The 17,423-nt window shown below is 43.5% G+C and overlaps 1 protein-coding gene across 3 annotated transcripts in view; it reads right to left on the reverse strand.

Annotated features, from left to right (window-relative positions):
- TCF20 (transcription factor 20) overlaps window positions 1-17,423 on the reverse strand; it is a 337,827-nt gene that overhangs the window by 129,754 nt on the left and 190,650 nt on the right. Inside the window, exon 1 of one of the 3 annotated variants that reach the window (XM_061639339.1) lies at window positions 12,332-12,351. The exons of the other annotated variants lie outside the window; for them this stretch is intronic. The gene's annotated coding sequence lies outside the window, so the exon portion shown is untranslated. Of the gene's footprint in view, window positions 1-12,331; window positions 12,352-17,423 lie in introns of those variants that run through there. 3 annotated transcript variants of the gene reach the window in all.

Raw genomic sequence — 17,423 nt, forward strand, 5'->3', positions numbered from 1 at the left:
AGTGAATTAAAATGGACGGGAATGGGACACTTTCAATCAGGCAGCTACAAAATATTTTATGCAGGAAATGAGAAATTAAGAAACAGGGTTGCTTTAATAGTGAGAAGTGATGTAGCAAAAGCAATTAGAGCTATAATGCAAGGTCTGAGCGAGTGAAATCAATGAGATTAAACAGGAAATCTATTAACATAACCATCATCCAAGTCTATGCTGCAATGGCAAACACAGAAGAAGAGGAATTGGAGAGATTTTACGCAGAGGTACAGGAAGAAATTGATCACACACCAAAACAAGATGTTTTGATAATCATGGGGGACTGGAATGCAACAGTAGGGACCAGAGAAGAACTAGAAATTGTGGGGAAATGGAACTTGGGTGATAGAAATGAAGCAGGAGAAAGACTTATTGAATTCTGTGAAGCCAATAATTTGTTTCTTGCAAACACATTTTTTGAGCAACCGAAAAGACTGTACACGTGGACATCACCAGATGGGAATCAAATTGATTATATAATTGGTGGCAGAAGATGGAGACTGCAGTAAAGTTCATGAACTGGTAATATCAAGAATCAGAGTAAAGCTAAACAAAGCAATCACAATGCCAAAATACAATTTAAATAACATCACAGAAGAATATAAAGATCAAATAAGGAACAGCTTTGAGGCTTTAAACTTAGTTTACAGAGAACCAGAAAAACTATGGAGTGAAGTCAGAGACATCATCAGGGAAGAATGCAAAAAGACAATTCCTCTAGTTAAAAAGAGAGAAAGACCTCAATGGATGACTGAAGAAACTCTTAAAATGGTTAAAGAGAGAAGGAAAGCAAAAGCAAAAGACATAGAAACACGGTCAGAACCCTAAATGCAACAATACAGCGATTAGTATGTAGGGACAAAGAGAACTATTACAATAGTTACTGTACAGAAATAGAAGAGGACACCAAAAAAGGTAGAACAAAGTCCTTATTCCAAAAGATTAGAGAAATTAAAGGGAAATTTAAACCAAGAAACAAATTATTGGCTTCACAGAATTCAATAAGTCTTTCTCCTGCTTCATTTCTGTCTCCTAGGCCCCATTTCCCCACAATTCCTAGTTCTTCTCTGTTCCCTACTTTTGCATTCCAATCCCCCATGATTATCAGCACATCTTGTTTTGGTGCGTGATCAATTTCTTCTTGTACTTCTGCATAAAATCTCTCCAATTCCTCCTCTTCTGTGTTTCACATCGGAGCATAGACTTGGATGATGGTTATGTCGATAGGTTTCCCATTTAATCTCATTGGTATAACTCGCTCAGACCTTGCATTGTACCTCCTAACTGCTTTTGCTACATCACTTCCCACTATTAAAGCAACCCCATTTCTTCTTAATTTCTCATTTCCTGCATAAAATATTTTGTATCTGCTTGATTGAAAATGTCCCATTCCTGTTCATTTTAGTTTGCTCACACCAAGTATTGTAATGTTGATGCGTTCCATTCCTTGCTTGACAATTTCTAACTTTCCCTGGTTCATGCTTCTCACATTCCATGTTCCTATTTTGTGCATTGTACAACTCCGGACTCTCCTTTCGCATCTGTGCGCATCAGCATCTGGGCTTCCTTTCGGCTTTGACCCAGCTGTGTCATTAGTCACAACGCTACTCGTACTTGTCCTTTGTTCTTCCCCAGTAGCTCAGAGAGTGCCTTCTGACCTGGAAGGTCTCATCTTTCAGCACTATGTCATGTTGCATTTTGGATACTCTGTTCACAGAGTTTTCATGGTAAGAGATATTCAGAGGTGGTTTACCATTACCTTCCTCTGAGTTTGGATGCATCTTAGTCTGGTGTCCAAGCTTTGACCATTCCGCCTTGGGTGCCCCTGCTAGAAGTCTAGTCCAGCCTTTCCCAACCGGTGTGCCTTCAGATGTTGTTGGATCACAACTCTCATCAGCCTCAGCCATTGGCAATGCTGGCTGAGGCTGATGGGAGTTGTGGTCCAACAACATCTAGAGGCACACTGGTTGGGAAAGGCTGGTCTAGCCTCTTGGTCTAGACTCCTGACGGCATTGCTCTTAGCTTGTTCAACACTTTCAAACCCCCTCACCACGTTAAGGTGTGCATCCTAGAGAGGTTAAATATATATCCCAATTCCAAAGAAAGGGGATCCCAAGGAATGCAGTAATTATCGAACTATTGCCTTAATATCCTATCAAGTAAAGTAATGCTCAAGATTCTACTATAAAGGCCGTTACCATATATGGATCGAGAAGTGCCAGATGTCCAAGCTGGATTTAGAAAGGGAAAAGGTACCAGAGATCATATCACAAACATACATTAGATAATGAAACGGACCAAGGAATTTCAGAAGAAAATCACCTTGTGCTTCATAATTGCAGCAAAGCCTTTGATTGCATAGATCATGAAAAACTATGGAATGCTTTAAAAGAAATGGGGGTGCCACAGCATCCAGAGAATAGCACAATCTATACTCTGCACAATGCTGGCTGAGGCTGATGGGAGTTGTGGTCCAACAACATCTGTAAGGACAGAATATGGAGAAACCGATTGGTTCCCCTTCAGAAGGGGTGTGAGACAGGGGTGTATTTGATCACCCTATTTATTTAATCTATATGCAGAACATATCATATGGAAAGTGGGATTGGACCAAGATGAAGGAGGTGTAAAAATTGGAGGTAGATATATCAATAATTTAAGATATGCAGATGATACCATACTACTAGCAGAAACCAGTAATTATCTGAAACGAAAGCTGTTGAAAGTTAAAGAGGAAAGCACAAAAGCAGGTCTACAGCTAAATGTCAAGAAGAGTAAAATAATGACAACAGAAGATTTATGTAACTTTACAGTTGACAATGAGGACATTTAACTTGTCAAGGATTATCAATACCTTGGCACAGTCATGAACCAAAATGGAGACAATAGTCAAGAAATCAGAAGAAGGGTAGGACTGGGGAGGGCAGCTATGAGAGAACTAGAAAAGGTCCTCAAATACAAAGATCACTAAACGCTGAAGTCAGGATCATTCAGACCATGGTATTCCTGATCTCTATGTATGGATGTGAAAGTTGGACAGTGAAAAAAGCAGTAAGAGAAAATTTAACTCATTTGAAATGTGGTATTGGGGAAAACATTTGCGGATACCATGGACCGCAAAAGACAAATAATTGGGTGTTAGAACAAATTAAACCAGATCTATCACTAGAAGCTAAAATGATGAAACTGAAGTTATCATACTTTCAACATATAGTGAGAAGACATGATTCACTAGAAAAGATAATAATGCTGGGAAAAACTGAAGGGAACAGAAAAAGAGGAAGACCAAACAAGAGATGGATTGATTCCATAAAGGAAGCCACAGAACTGAACTTACAAGATCGGAACAGAGTGGTTCATGACAGATGCTCTTGGAGGTTGCTGATTCATAGGGTTGCCGTAAGTCATAATAGACTTGAAGGCACATAACAACAAGTGTCTTACTCCAATAACTTTTAGGACATGCCAATATAGCAAGCTTCTAGATTCCAATGGATGCCTTTTTTGAGTAATGCTAATTTCTTATTTTAAGAAGAATGATCATTTTAGAAACTCATAACAGCAGAGCAGGATGTATTCTCCTGAACCCATTCCAGAAATAAAGGGAATACCACAAGTACAATATCAAAATGACCCAATTTTGAAGAAAAAAATCATCCACAGACTACTATATTAAATAATAACTTTAAACAACATAGATTACTGCTGTATTCCCATGAAGAATTAAATCCTTATAAAAGGTTATCACAACTATAAAACAAAATTAAATGTTAACATTTTTCATATAAGTAGCAGCTTTGTAAACAACAAGGAAGAAAAACACAGATCATGCCTACTTTTAGACCAGCTACACTTTTAGACCAGAGATAACAATGACACTCCTACCACTTTACATCTATTCAAAGAGCATTGCATGTATTTTCTTATGATTCTTCTTAGTGAGACAGCCTAGTCATCCAGCTCAAATGCTTTTAGGTTCTTGATGAGGCATCACACTCAGCTGGATCTTACCTCCTTCTTTCACTGCAATCTCTGTGAGTGAATCAAAACAGCTGGAGGCCTTTCCTTACTTCTGAGCAAGATTTAACTCTATCATTTAACCCAGAGTGTACACCACCTCACATAAGGGCACAGTACTGGGTAATGAGATTGTCCTAATACTGAGCTACTAAGTCAGACATTCTCAACAAAAGTAGTAGGTGGCCAGTTTACTTCTCCCCCCTCCCCCTTTAAAAGATCCTGAAACATATATCTTAGGCAGCATTCAACCTTCTCAGGGGAGATTTAAGGCAGTGGCTCAAACACATGCAACTACGGTTACCAATTGATGGGATGGGGGAGCAGCATGACCTGTTCTTATGCCTTTAACAGCAGCCTGATCTACAGCAGGGATGGAGAACCTGCAGCCTACTACATGAATTTGGACTGCAACTCCCATTATTCCTAATCATTGGCCATGCTGATTGGGCTGATAGGAATTGTAGGCCAACAGCATCTGGACTCTGGAGGGCCGCAAGTTCTCCACCCCTGACCTAAAGGAATTGGCAGTTGAGGCTTTTCATAGCACGTTCATACTGATTATCTCCTAATGTCTACAGATCAAGCTGCTGTAAAGGCACAGAAGCAGGGGCCTTTAATGAATCTCTTTCCATTATTTAAGATCAGCCTACCCTTCTTTTACACAGCCATTAGTATCTGCTCAGATGTATTTCATTCTTGTGTTATGGATTCCAAGGATGAGGCCTGTCATTTAGGACAGATTCTGAGTCTCATTCTTGGTGACCCCTGGCTTGACTGAAAGTGATGTTACAGTGGTTATTAAGCCAAGGTTTGAGACCAGGTATTTGAAGGAGGGAAGAGCTCAAGCTCTGTAATGTCTACTAACCTGGTGGTGTAAGGGAGTGAATGCAGTATTGACAATTAACTAAACTAACCCCCCACCCACCCATATGCACACTAGCTGTAAATATGCCTCCTGTCTTCCTCTGTGCTCCTGCCTCAGATTTCAGTATTCTTAATCATCTACCATAAGAAGGGCTGCAAAGTTCACTGCTCTTACATACAACTGTACATACTGATGTTTAATGTGGATTTGAAGCTGCTTGTGGCTCCATTTTTTATTTTGCAGAAACAATACACATGACATTCTCCTCATACAAGTGGCAGCCTGCACCTTCCCCCTGCTAAATTCAGATTTTCCCAATCTGCAGATCCAATATGACATTGCATAACTGACTGTGGCTGTACTGAAGTGTTTTTTGTGTGGATGGGTTCTTTTATGTATGTGTGTGTGCAGTGATATTTCACTGGGCGCTATCTATTGCCACGCCTCCTACTTCCATTTTGTTTTTATCAAATGAAAGAAATGAATGCTGCCCGCCTCTTACCACTGGTTGTTGCTGAAGGCATGGTATTTTTATTTTTAAAACTGCTATTTTGCACAGAACTGCTCTTGCACATAAAAGCTATACTTAAAAAAAATGCCCTTGCATGTACAGTAGGTGGGAAAGGAAAGGGGGTGGAAACGAAGTGGCAGCCTTTTCATGTGAATGACTCCAAATACTTGCCTGGCTTGGAGTGTAGGTCTGTAGCTGGGTGGGGGGTAAATAGTGGCACCGCCCCTCAAAGAGCTGTGCTTCTCCCCTCCCAGAATTTTTTGGGAAATTGTCTTCTTTTTAATTTGAAGGTTTTCAAGGAAGAAAATCCCAGAATCTCTAGATTAAGGGTGACTAACCTTTTTTAGTTTGAGGACTACATGCCAGTGGTGGGTGTGGCCAAAAATAGGAGTGGTCACCATACGCTCTTGCACACAAGCTCTTACATACACACACAGAGGATATGGACACACACACACACACACACACACACACACACACACACACACACACACACACACACACACGGTATGTGCCCAGGTGCACAGTTCCTCCTCAATTGATCCATTCAGATCAGGTGAGGAAGCAGGAGGGGTTATCAACATTTGCATCCCTGCTAGGGCTCGGGTCTCTGCCCAATCCTGCACTGTGTCTACTTTTGTTTGAATATTTTTGCCACCACTCCCAAAAGTGGTGGGATCTGGGAGAAAAGTCAGAAAATTTTGCTTGGGGGCCCAGATTAGGGCTCTGAACTGGAGGTTGACCATCCCCCTTAGAGATTGTATCTCTAGAAATTGATGAAATGTAGTTGGGATTTCAAAATGAAATTTTAGCTGAATCCCACCATTTTACAAAGTAAACTCAGAGCTTTTTTATCTACAGTGAACTGTTGATCAACCCCAACCTGAATATATTTTTACGCTTTGTATGCTATCAACAATACTTTATAATTATTATTTAAAAGCATATCCTATAACTTTTCCTGATAACCTCCTTGTAGTTATGATAATCAACACACAGTAGTATGAATAAGTTCTTATCAGTGAGGAAGAGCAATGTACTATCATTATTTGCCAGGTCTTTGGGCAGTTTTACATGCACATAATGTAAATATCCAGTCCACATGGCCTAGAATATATTTAAGAACAAATCTCTTCCACTTTCTAACCTGCACTAATGACATTCACACATGCACATAAATAGCTGACAGAAACTCAATAGTACTTTTAGTGTCCTGTGTGAAAACATCCTTTGATATGTTTAAAATGGCATTGACTTGTACTGGACTATCATACCATTGACTTGTGTTCATTTTACTATTCCCAGAACATTGTGCTAATTTGACTTCCTAGACCAGCCTAGTATATATGTACATTTTTTTAAAGTCACACACAAAAAATCCTGCTGCCTGGCTCTGTGATGTGGCATCTTGTGTGGTGGAACCAGCATGAGACAGTTCAACCTGATCAAATCGTATTTGCAAGGCTGGTAGAATCAGCTATTGCTCTCTTGCTCATCTAAATTCATTTTTTTGTCTTTGGTATGCCTCCTAATTGACTGAGCTTCTTTTTTTTTTTACTCAAAACTTCTAAGTACGTTTGCTAACTGACCAGAATAGAATTAAAGCCAGGCTTTGCTCCTGTATCTTTGATAGGTAGAAACCAACAGGTGAAGCTTTTCATGTCATAGAGGTAAACGCCATCACTTGCTTATGGCTGTAGCTCCAACTGCTGTTAAAAGGGTAGCCACAGGACCTGGTTGATTTAAGAGTCATTTGCAGTTTTTTTCAGTATTGTGTCACCTTCAAAATTATGCAAGTGAAAATGTCCATTCCTTCAACAAAGTTGGAAACAAACAGCACTGCACCATACAAAAGTACCACATTATGCATTTCCAGTATGAACCTGAGTCATTATTCCTTCTGAATGTGATGCTTCAGAAATTTCCACATAGTGAGTTATGGGATACTAGACCATATTGGATGACATGAACTGTGATGCAAATAGAATAAAGAAAGCTTGTTCATAAAATGATTTTTTTAATTAATAAGAACATAAGAAGAGCCTGATAGATCAGCCGGTGGCCCATCTAGTCCAGCATCCTGTTCACACAGCAGCCAATCAGATGCCTGGGGGAAGCCCGCAAGCAAGACCTGAGTGCAAGAGCACTCTCCCCTCCTGCAGTTACCAGCTACTAGTATTCAGAAGCATACTGCCTCCGACTATGGAGGCAGAGCTTAGCCATCATGGCTAGTAGCCATTGACAGATGTATCCTCTATGAATTTGTCTAATCCTCTTTTAAAGCCATCCAAGTTGGTGCCATCACTGCCTCCTCTGGAAGCGACTTCCATACTTTAATTATGTGCTGTGTGAAAAAGTACTTTCGTCTGTCCTGTATCTTCCAGAATTCAGCTTCATTGGATGTCCATGAGGTCTAGTGTTATGAGAGAGGGAGAAAAACTTTTCTCTATCCACTGTCTCCATGTCATGCATAATTTTCTATCAACACTTCTGTCATGTCACCTCTTATTCACATTCTCTCTAAACTAAAAAGGCCCAAATGCTGCAACTTTTCCTCACAGGGGAGTTGCTCCATCCCCTTGATCATTTGGTTGCCCTTTTCTTTTTGAGGTGAGGCAACCAGAACTGTACAGAGTATTCCAAATGCAGCATCCCTGCAGATGTGTACAATGGCAATTTGATATCAGCACTATTATTTACAATACCTTTCCTAATGATCCCCAGCATGGAATTTGCCTTTTTCACAGTTGCCGCACACTGGGTCAACATCTTCATTAAGCTATCCACTACAACCCCAAAGTTTGATCCTGATCAGTCACCACAAATTCTGATCCCATGAGTATATATTGTAAATTAAGGTTTTTTGCTCCAATATGCATAATTTTACACTTGTTTACATTGAATTGCATTTGCCATTTTACTGCTCATTTACTCAGTTTGGAGAGGTCCTTTCAGAACCCTTTGCAATCCCTTTTTGTTTTAATAACCTTGAACAATTTAGTATCATCAGCAAACCTGGCCATCTCACTCATCATCCCTAACTCTAGATCATTTATGAACAAGTTTAAAAGAACACATCCCAGTACTGATCCTTGGGGAACTCCACTTTCTACACCCCTCCATTGGGAGAAATGTCAATTTATTTCTATTCTCTGCTTTCTGTTTCCTAGCCAGTTCCTGATCCACAAGAGGACCTCTTCTCTTATTGCACGACTAAGCGTATTCATGTCCTGGCCAAGCCCAGTGGCTCAGACCCGCTGGTGTATTTTTCTCCAGTATGTTTAATGAAAAACTTCAGTTTAGAATACTTCATGGATCTCCGCACTTCAAGAAGGATGCAGACAGACTGGAACAGGTTCAGAGGAGGGCAACAAGGATGATCAGGGGATTAGGAACAAAGCCCTATAAGGAGAGACTGAAAGAACTGGGCACGTTTAGCCTGGAGAAGAGAAGACTGAGGGGAGATATGATAGCACTCTTCAAGTACATGAAAGGTTGTCACACAGAGGAGGGCCGGGATCTCTTCTCAATCATCCCAGAGTGCAGGACATGGAATAATGGGCTCAAGTTGCAGGAAGCCAGATTTCAACTGGACATCAGGAAAAACTTCGTAACTGTTAGAGCCATACAACAATGAAACCAATTACCTACAGAGGTAGTGGGCTCTCCGACACTGGAGGCATTCAAGAGGCAGCTGGACAGCCATCTGTCGGGAATGCGTTGATTTGGATTCCTGCATTGAGCAGGGGGTTGGACTTGATGGCCTTATAGGCCCCTTCCAACTCTACTATTCTATGATCACCTTATAGGCCACAGAAGATTCTGCATCTTTACACAGCATAACTAGGCATACCTACTCATAGCAAAGACATTATCGCAGCAATCACACACACCCTTGCAACCCTTAAGTATGTTTGGGTGGGCTCTTTCTCATGTGAGGAAGGTGTCAGAGAACAGAAATGTGTACGTACACAAGAGCTCCTCCGAGTTGGAAAAGTGGGGGGCTTTAATAGCAGTGGCACCTCATTGAGATTCTCCTCCTCTAGAGAAGATGCATGCAGCAGCGGTGGCTTGGGCAAAGTGGGGGTGGAGGGGAGGAGAAGAGGCTGGCTCCTAATCAGCCAGCGTTCCCTCTGTTGTAACTGGAACTAAGGGGGAGGAGCTGTCACTGTTGAAAGTGCTGAAGCCTTCTGCTTCATCGCCTTGTTGCAAGCTGCTGGGACCCTCCTTGGGTCCCCTTCTGTATCTTCTTCTTTGTCACCACTCCAGGAACGTTCCACAGGGCTCATGACAATTCAGGAGTCTTTGGTGAGGTACTCTATCAAAAGCTTTTTGAAACACTATGTCAGCTGGATCACCTCTGTCTTTAGGAACACTATAGGTTAGTGAAACAGGATCTACCCTTGCAGAAGCCATGCTGGTTCTGCTTCAGTGAGGCTTGTTCTTCTTTATGCTAGGTTATTTTATCTTTAACAATACTTTCTACCAGTTTTTCCAGAACAGACATTAAGCCAACTGGCCTGTAATTTCTGGGATTCTCCCTGGATCCCTTTTAAAAGAGGTGTTACATTGGCAGGTGTGTTGTCGTCCAGGATCTTGAGGAGTCTTAGACCCTTTTTTGGGAGACAGGTCCCAGCAGGGTCACTTTGTCTCCAGCGTCCTACAAGCCAATTAACATGAAAAGGGAGTCACCAAGAAGAGTCTTCTAACTTGCTTCCTTGTTGTTTCCTGCTGATTGGATCCAGTCAGAATGAAAGGAGTTCCTATTAATTCCTACTTCAAAAAGCCAATCTGTGGAAAGCGAGAACTCTGTAATCGCAGAAGAACAGAAAGTGAATCCTGATTATAGCACCCCATCTACATCATCAAGCAGTTAGGTACCAGCCAGAGATAAACATTTAGACACAGAATTCAGTAATTCAAGCAATGTATCTGACAGTGAGAAAGGACAGTCTAATGGTCACAGTGATAGAGAAACAGAAGCCCTGGCCAGATTATTCCATAATCTTAGAAGGTTATATAATCTAAGAAGGGCATGGCTGTGACTGTTATGAAGTGACCCTGCACTTCTTTGCCACTGCACTACTGATCAGCCTCCATTGCAGATAAGTGTTTTTAACCCCTGTGACACTTCTTCTGTAACCACCTTGTGAACTTCTCAGCTCAGCAGAGATCTCAACATGAGTAACAACTGCCTTTAACCATGACTCCACACACATCTGAAAAAGCAGACACTGGCCCATAAATACCACAATACATTAGTCTTGATAGCTCCAAAAGAGTCTCTGTTCTTTTCATTGCCCACAATTATTCTTCCTAGCATCCCCACGTTAAGGACAAAATCCTGGCACAGGGTTTGGGCATTGCTTCCAGGCAGGTGTGACAGCATCACAGCACCAGATCTAGAATGTTTCTATCTAGGCAAATCAGTTCCACAGTGAATGACATACATTTGCCCTCAGAAATCAGGCCAGTAATGGCAGAGATGTTTTTATGCATCAGGCTCCATCCAAGTATACTGCAGAGGTGCTCCACAGACTCAAGCAGCTGGTGATCTGGACTGAGAAATTGGTATCCTGGCAGTTCCACCATTTGACCTGTAAAGATCCATGCAGCTTGTCCCCTGTACCCCCCCACCTGGTTGGGGCACAGGAGTAAAAGGGGCAAGAGTGACTCTTGGTCATCAAGATGGGTAATGTATACTAGCTGATCTGTGAGTCAGCAGTAGCATGTGCAGCTTATCTCCAGCCCTTCATTTTAAAGAAAGACACCCCCCATCTTTTGTCAGCAAGCCTCTGGGTGGATGCGATTGAGAGCGCAGGGTCCTCTCCAGAAGAACCCCCTTTCTCTACGGAGTGCCTTTGAGGTCCTCCCCCTCCCCTGCAGTGTGCAGTTAACAAGCGGGGCGAGACGACGACACACAATGTCACACATCCTTCCAGTGTCGTGCTCTCTTTCTCTCTCCCCCGTCCTTCCTTCGCCAGACACGCACGCACTGCCTAATACAAAATGACGGCTTCCTCGGCAGCCCGAAAGAGCAAACCCTCGCCTCGCCCCGCCGCTTAATTGCGCGCGTGTGATGCTCTCGCCCGAGCCCGACGACATCGCACAGGGCTCAGGACAAGTCGCCCATTTCCCGCCCCTATAAAAACAAAAATCCACCTCAAGACAAACGGCACAGAAAACGTCGCTAGAGCGACAAGGAAGGAGGGGCGGCTAAAGCTTAAGCAAACATCCTCCCCCCCCCCATTTGGGGAGTGGGGAGACGGACGGTACTGCCTGGTTGCTACATCCGCATTGCTATTGTGATGTCGTCAGTTCAAAAAATGGAAGAGATTTTTCTCCAAGGAAATCGTCGCCCACACACAGGAGCCTCTGGGAATGTGACCCTGAGGCCCTACCTTTCTCACTTTCCCTGTGCCTACGCCACATTTAAATACCAAGCGGCTTCAACCCCCCACCCACCCCGTCCCCGATAACCTGCAAAAGGGGGGGGGATTCCACCACCACCACCCAAGAGACGCACAAACCCAATAACCCATTTATGTCACATATGCAAAGCCGCAAGACAGACTGCAGCGAGCAACTGGGGCCTTTTGAAATGGACAAGAAAGAGGCTCGCCGTGGCCAGCCCAATAGGACTTCAGCTGCGTGCCTCTGAGAAATTGTCTGAAGCTGCTCGCCTGCCCCTCGCCTGCCATCGCTCACTGCCTCCATCCCCGCATGCACACACACATACACCGCCGCCGAATGCACCGTACAGCCAGAGCGTCACTGGGTGGCTCACACATAACACACACACAAACGCATACACACACACGTGCGTGTGGTCTGCAAGATCTGGCCTCTCCGGGCCAATTGGAACTTTCAAGAACACAGACATAAAGCCAATTCTACTGTACCTGCTTTCAGGCATCATTCTCAGCTTTTTTTTCCTCCTGCTGCTTCTCCCCACCCCCTTCCGATTTATCTCAGCTACTGGTTTTATAAGGGGGGGGAGATGGGAAGAGGTGGGGGCTTTAAAAAAATTTTCCTCCCCTCTTCTTCAAGCCCCGTCTGCACCTTCTGTTTGAGCCTGCAAGTGAAGTCACAAGGCTGACTCTGTGACATCACATGGAGTCTACAAACACTGGATTGTGACTTCACTGCAGGATGGAGCACGGAGGATAAAAAATAAAAAAGGAGAGGGGAGGGGGAAAAGGCTCGTATTCAAACACATATCTTCAAGAGTAACAAAGGGATAACAGGGAGAAGTACTGCCGAAAAGGAATACCTCTTAAAATAATATATATTATGCATTTTATTCCTAACAAAATAATAACTCAAGATGGATTGAAAAAATAATAGGGAAGAAGCAACCCTCCACAAGTAGTAGTAGTAGTAGTTGTTGTCCTATATACTTACCCTCTTCTTCAAGAGTGTGGACACAACCATTCCAAGATCAATGTGCATTGTGGGAAAGAAGAACTGAGGGCAGGAAGTTGGGGGGGGGAGGTCCAGTGGAAGAAATAAAAACACCAGAACACATTTAGCAGTCTAAAATGAGTTGCACTGGCAGAGCTACGAAGAGGTAACAGGAGCAGAATTCAGCTGATATCAGATCTGATTACAAAAAGATCAAAGGTCCAATAAACAATTTGTTTATTTCATTTGAAGGACTGACAGACAGAACTTCACATCCACACTGGGACATTGCATTTCAAGACCAAATTCTATTCCTGTGGGAGGGCCTAGGACTAGAAAGGCCGCAAGGGGCATTTATCCTCATTTCCACCTGCTCTACAGAAGAGGCAGAGGGACTGAGCCAAGGATAGAAAAGAGCAAACAGCTTCAGCATACTATTTACTATTAAGTGACATTCTTTCATTGGCCAGCAACCAAGTGGCACTGAAGCTAGCAGGAAAACAGAGGCAGGTGCATCTTTCAGGAATGTTTAATGACTCTGCACAGCAAAGGGTTGTTGCTACCTAGACTATATTTTCACTAGAAAACAAATGTTTCAAAACATAAATTAGCACCTTTTGAATTTTGGGGAAAATGAAAGGGAAGTGTGACAGTTTTCAAGTTTTCCCATTCAAGGCAAGAAACAGATCTGCAGACCTAAAGCACAAGCGCTAATAGTTGTTCAACAGTAGCCTAAACTAGGTCCCTTCTCTCTCTTTTGCAGAGGCACAGCAGCATCAGAACCAAAAGAGGCCATACATCAGGTACCTATGTACTAAAAAGGCAGATATCATCATGTTTAGGCCATATTTAGGCAGGTTAGTTCTGACAGGAACGAAACTGTTTCAGATATGTATTGGCGTGGGAAATCAAAACCATCAAATACCAATATTTGGCTGTGAACACACTAGTTGCCAGAAGAAGGCGTTTCCATTAGCCACACCTGGAGGCAGAACAGGTTGATCTGCCAATCAGTTGCAACATCTTTGAAGCTGAATTTTTTAAAAAACGCACTCAAGGTGCTCCCACCAGGTTTTACAGTAAAAAGGTGCGGGTTTGATTAACATCGTGTGCCCCCGTTTTCAGAAGAGAGGTGGAGATGCACCAGAACCAGCAGAACAGTGAGTGTGTTTCTGCCCTTTGAAAGGATGTATATCTGACAAACCAAATCTGCTTGACAAACCAAACCATGCTTGATTCCACACTAGGGCCCTTTCATATTATGGAGTCATAATAATGCCATATAGTAATGCTGAGCCCACCCATGTAGCCGGTCATGCTCTCAACCTTGTATTTGTCCTGGGAGAGGAGAAAAGTGCTCTGAAGTTGGGGGCCATTACTTTTACCCCTGTGTCATGGTCAGACCACTATCTGGTAAACGTAGACTTCTCGATGCCGCACACCCTCTGCAAAGGCACAGGACCTATTAGAATGGTCCGCCCCAGGCGCCTGATGGATCCAGAAGGATTCCTGACTGCGCTGGGGGATTTGGAACTTGCTGAAGGTCATTCAGTCGATACCCTGGTGATGGAGTGGAACTCAAGGATCACCGGGACATTAGACCGAGTGGCCCCGAAACGTCCTCTCCCCCTGAAAAGATCCCAGACAGCACCATGGTACACACCACGGTTGCGTGTTCTGAGGCAGGAGGTGAGACGACTAGAACGCCGGTGGCGTAAGTCCCGCTCCGAAGATGCCCGGACACAAGTTAGAGCAGCAGTAGCTGCCTATCATGTGGCAATAAAGGCAACAAAGAAAGATTACTTTGCTGCCTCTATTGCATCAGCAGAGTGCTGTCCCAGGAGGTTATTCCAAGTGGTCCGAAGCCTGGTCGGTCCAGTTGCTCAGGAACCCTTGGAATATTCGAAGGCCTCCTGTGACAATTTAGCAAAACACTTTGCCGATAAAATCGAACATCTGAGAAGCTCGATTTCGCATACCGTGAATGCAGATAGTGGACCAGAGTTGACCAGTCATAATGTGATCCAATGGGATTGGTTTCGGCCTCTTCCTTCTGAGGATGTGGACAAGGTGTTGTCAGCTGTGAAACCTACCACCTGTCTCCTTGATCCATGCCCATCATGGCTCGTGATGAGCTATAAAGAGAGATTGGGCGAAGGGATCAAGGCGGTGGTAAATGCATCCTTGAATGAGGGTGTATTGCCATTAGCCCTCAAGGAGGCAATTATAAAGCCCATCTTGAAAAAGCCCTCCTTGGATCCCCAAGATCTAAACAACTTTCGCCCAATTTCAAATTTACCGTTCTTGGGCAAGGTCATTGAGCGAATGGTGGCCAATCAGCTGTCAGCGCACTTGGATGAAACAGATTATTTAGATCCATACCAATCAGGTTTCAGGACTGGACATGGAACTGAAACAGCCTTGGTCGCTCTGGTGGATGATATGAGGAGGGCACTAGATAGGGGAGAATTCACCTTTCTGGTCCTCCTTGATCTCTCAGCGGCTTTTGATACCGTCGACCACGGTATCTTGCTGGATCGTCTGGAGGGATTGGGAATAGGAGGTACAGTATTAAACTGGTTCCGTTCCTTTCTCTCCGATAGACACCAGCAGGTGGCATTGGGAGATGAGGTTTCAGACCCTTGGCCCCTCAAATGTGGTGTGCCACAGGGCTCTATCCTCTCTCCCATGCTATTTAACATTTATGTAAAACCGCTGGGAGCTATCATCAGGAGGTTTGGGCTGCAGTGCCACCAATATGTGGATGACACTCAGCTCTACCTCTCATTCAAGTCCTCACCAGAGTTGGCTGTGGAGACCATGTCCAAGTGCCTGGAATCCGTGAGTGGATGGATGGGAAGAAACAGGCTAAAGCTGAATCCTGATAAAACGGAAGTACTGCTTGTGGGAGACAAAGGAGGGTTGGGAAATACTGACCTGGTGTTTAATGGGGTAAAACTGCCCCTGAAGGACCAGGTCCGGAGCCTCGGGGTGATCCTTGATTCCGGGCTGTCCATGGAGGCCCAGGTTTCATCGGTGTGCCGGGCAGCTTTGGGTCAATTGCGTCTCATCCGAAGGCTGCAACCCTATCTTCCTGTCCACCAGCTCCCACTCGTAGTACATGCTCTGGTCACCTCTCGTTTAGACTACTGCAATGCGCTCTACGTGGGGTTACCCTTGAAAACAGTCCGGAAATTACAACTGGTACAAGACACGGCGGCTCGTTTACTTACGAATAGCCGCCGTTATGATCATATTACCCCAGTGTTATACAATCTCCACTGGCTTCCAGTTATTTTCCGGGCTCAATTCAAGGTGTTGGTATTAACCTTTAAATCCCTATACGGTTTCGGCCCAGTATACCTGAAGGAGCGCCTCCACCGTCATAAAGTGTGCCGCCCTACAAGATCTGCCACTCAGGGCCTTCTCTCGGTTCCGCCGACTAAAGTGGCTAGGTTGGTGAGGACTCGAGAGAGGGCTTTTTCTGTGGCAGCCCCCACGCTTTGGAACTCCCAATGGATCTTCGACATGCCCCTTCCCTAGATATATTTTGCCGGGGCCTGAAAACTTGGCTTTTCCATCAGGCCTTTATGACCTTTGAGACTTCCAAGGTGAACTAGTCCTAGAACTGTAAAGACAATCTACTAAATACTGTAATTTTTGTATTATACTGTACTGGCTATATTGTTTATTGTATTTTATTATGTTTTATTGTAAGCCGCCTAGAGTGGCCATTGGCTAGATAGGCGGCCTATAAATTAAAGTTTTTTATTATTATTATTATATAGTTATAAAATAATTAAAAGAAACATCAGAGGAAATTAGTAATTAAGGCTGCAGTCTTATATGCACTTATCTGGGAGTTATTCCATGTAATTGAACAGAATTATTTGGTACTGAACTAAACAGCATTTGGCTTGAAGTAGTCGTGTATACTACACATTGTGTAGGATTGCACTTGAAAACACACACATACACACCCCTGTAGGAACAGAAACTGACAATGGGACAATTAAGAGGCTATTCATCACATTCCCAAGTCATGTTCAACAGGACAAAACAGGACCTTCAAATAGGGATCTTTTAATTAAAGCTACAGAAGCCTCAGTAGCAGGCAATTGCATTTCACAGCACTAAATTTTAAAAAAAAATCACCACCAATCAGGTCTGAAAAAAGCCCCAAAGGTTTACACAGAAAACACTGAAATGATTTCATGTTGCCTAGGTTCTCCGTAAAAACAAATTACAGCAATTCTGGAGAAAAGGGTCAATGCAGAAACATCCTAATTTTATTCAGAAGTACATTCCACTGATTTCAATGGAATTCAATTCCAAATGTCAAGACTGCTATGGAGGCAAGCAACTTTACCCTCAAAGTGCCCTTGCAAACAATTCACAGTGGGCCTCTGAAGGGTCTAAAACTCCATTTCATGGAGTTGATGTCAACAGACCCCTGACAATACGGAAAAGCTCCACTGGACAGCTACTTGAGGATGCGATGGAGGCAGAGAAGTGGGCCTTCTTCGCTGCCCTCACTGCCACACAGTAGGCACGGTTATGATGTTTTACTCATACCCAATCAGCCTCACA

This window comes from Rhineura floridana, chromosome 8 (genome assembly GCF_030035675.1).
Source record: "Rhineura floridana isolate rRhiFlo1 chromosome 8, rRhiFlo1.hap2, whole genome shotgun sequence".
NCBI classification, from domain to species: Eukaryota; Metazoa; Chordata; class Lepidosauria; order Squamata; family Rhineuridae; genus Rhineura; species Rhineura floridana.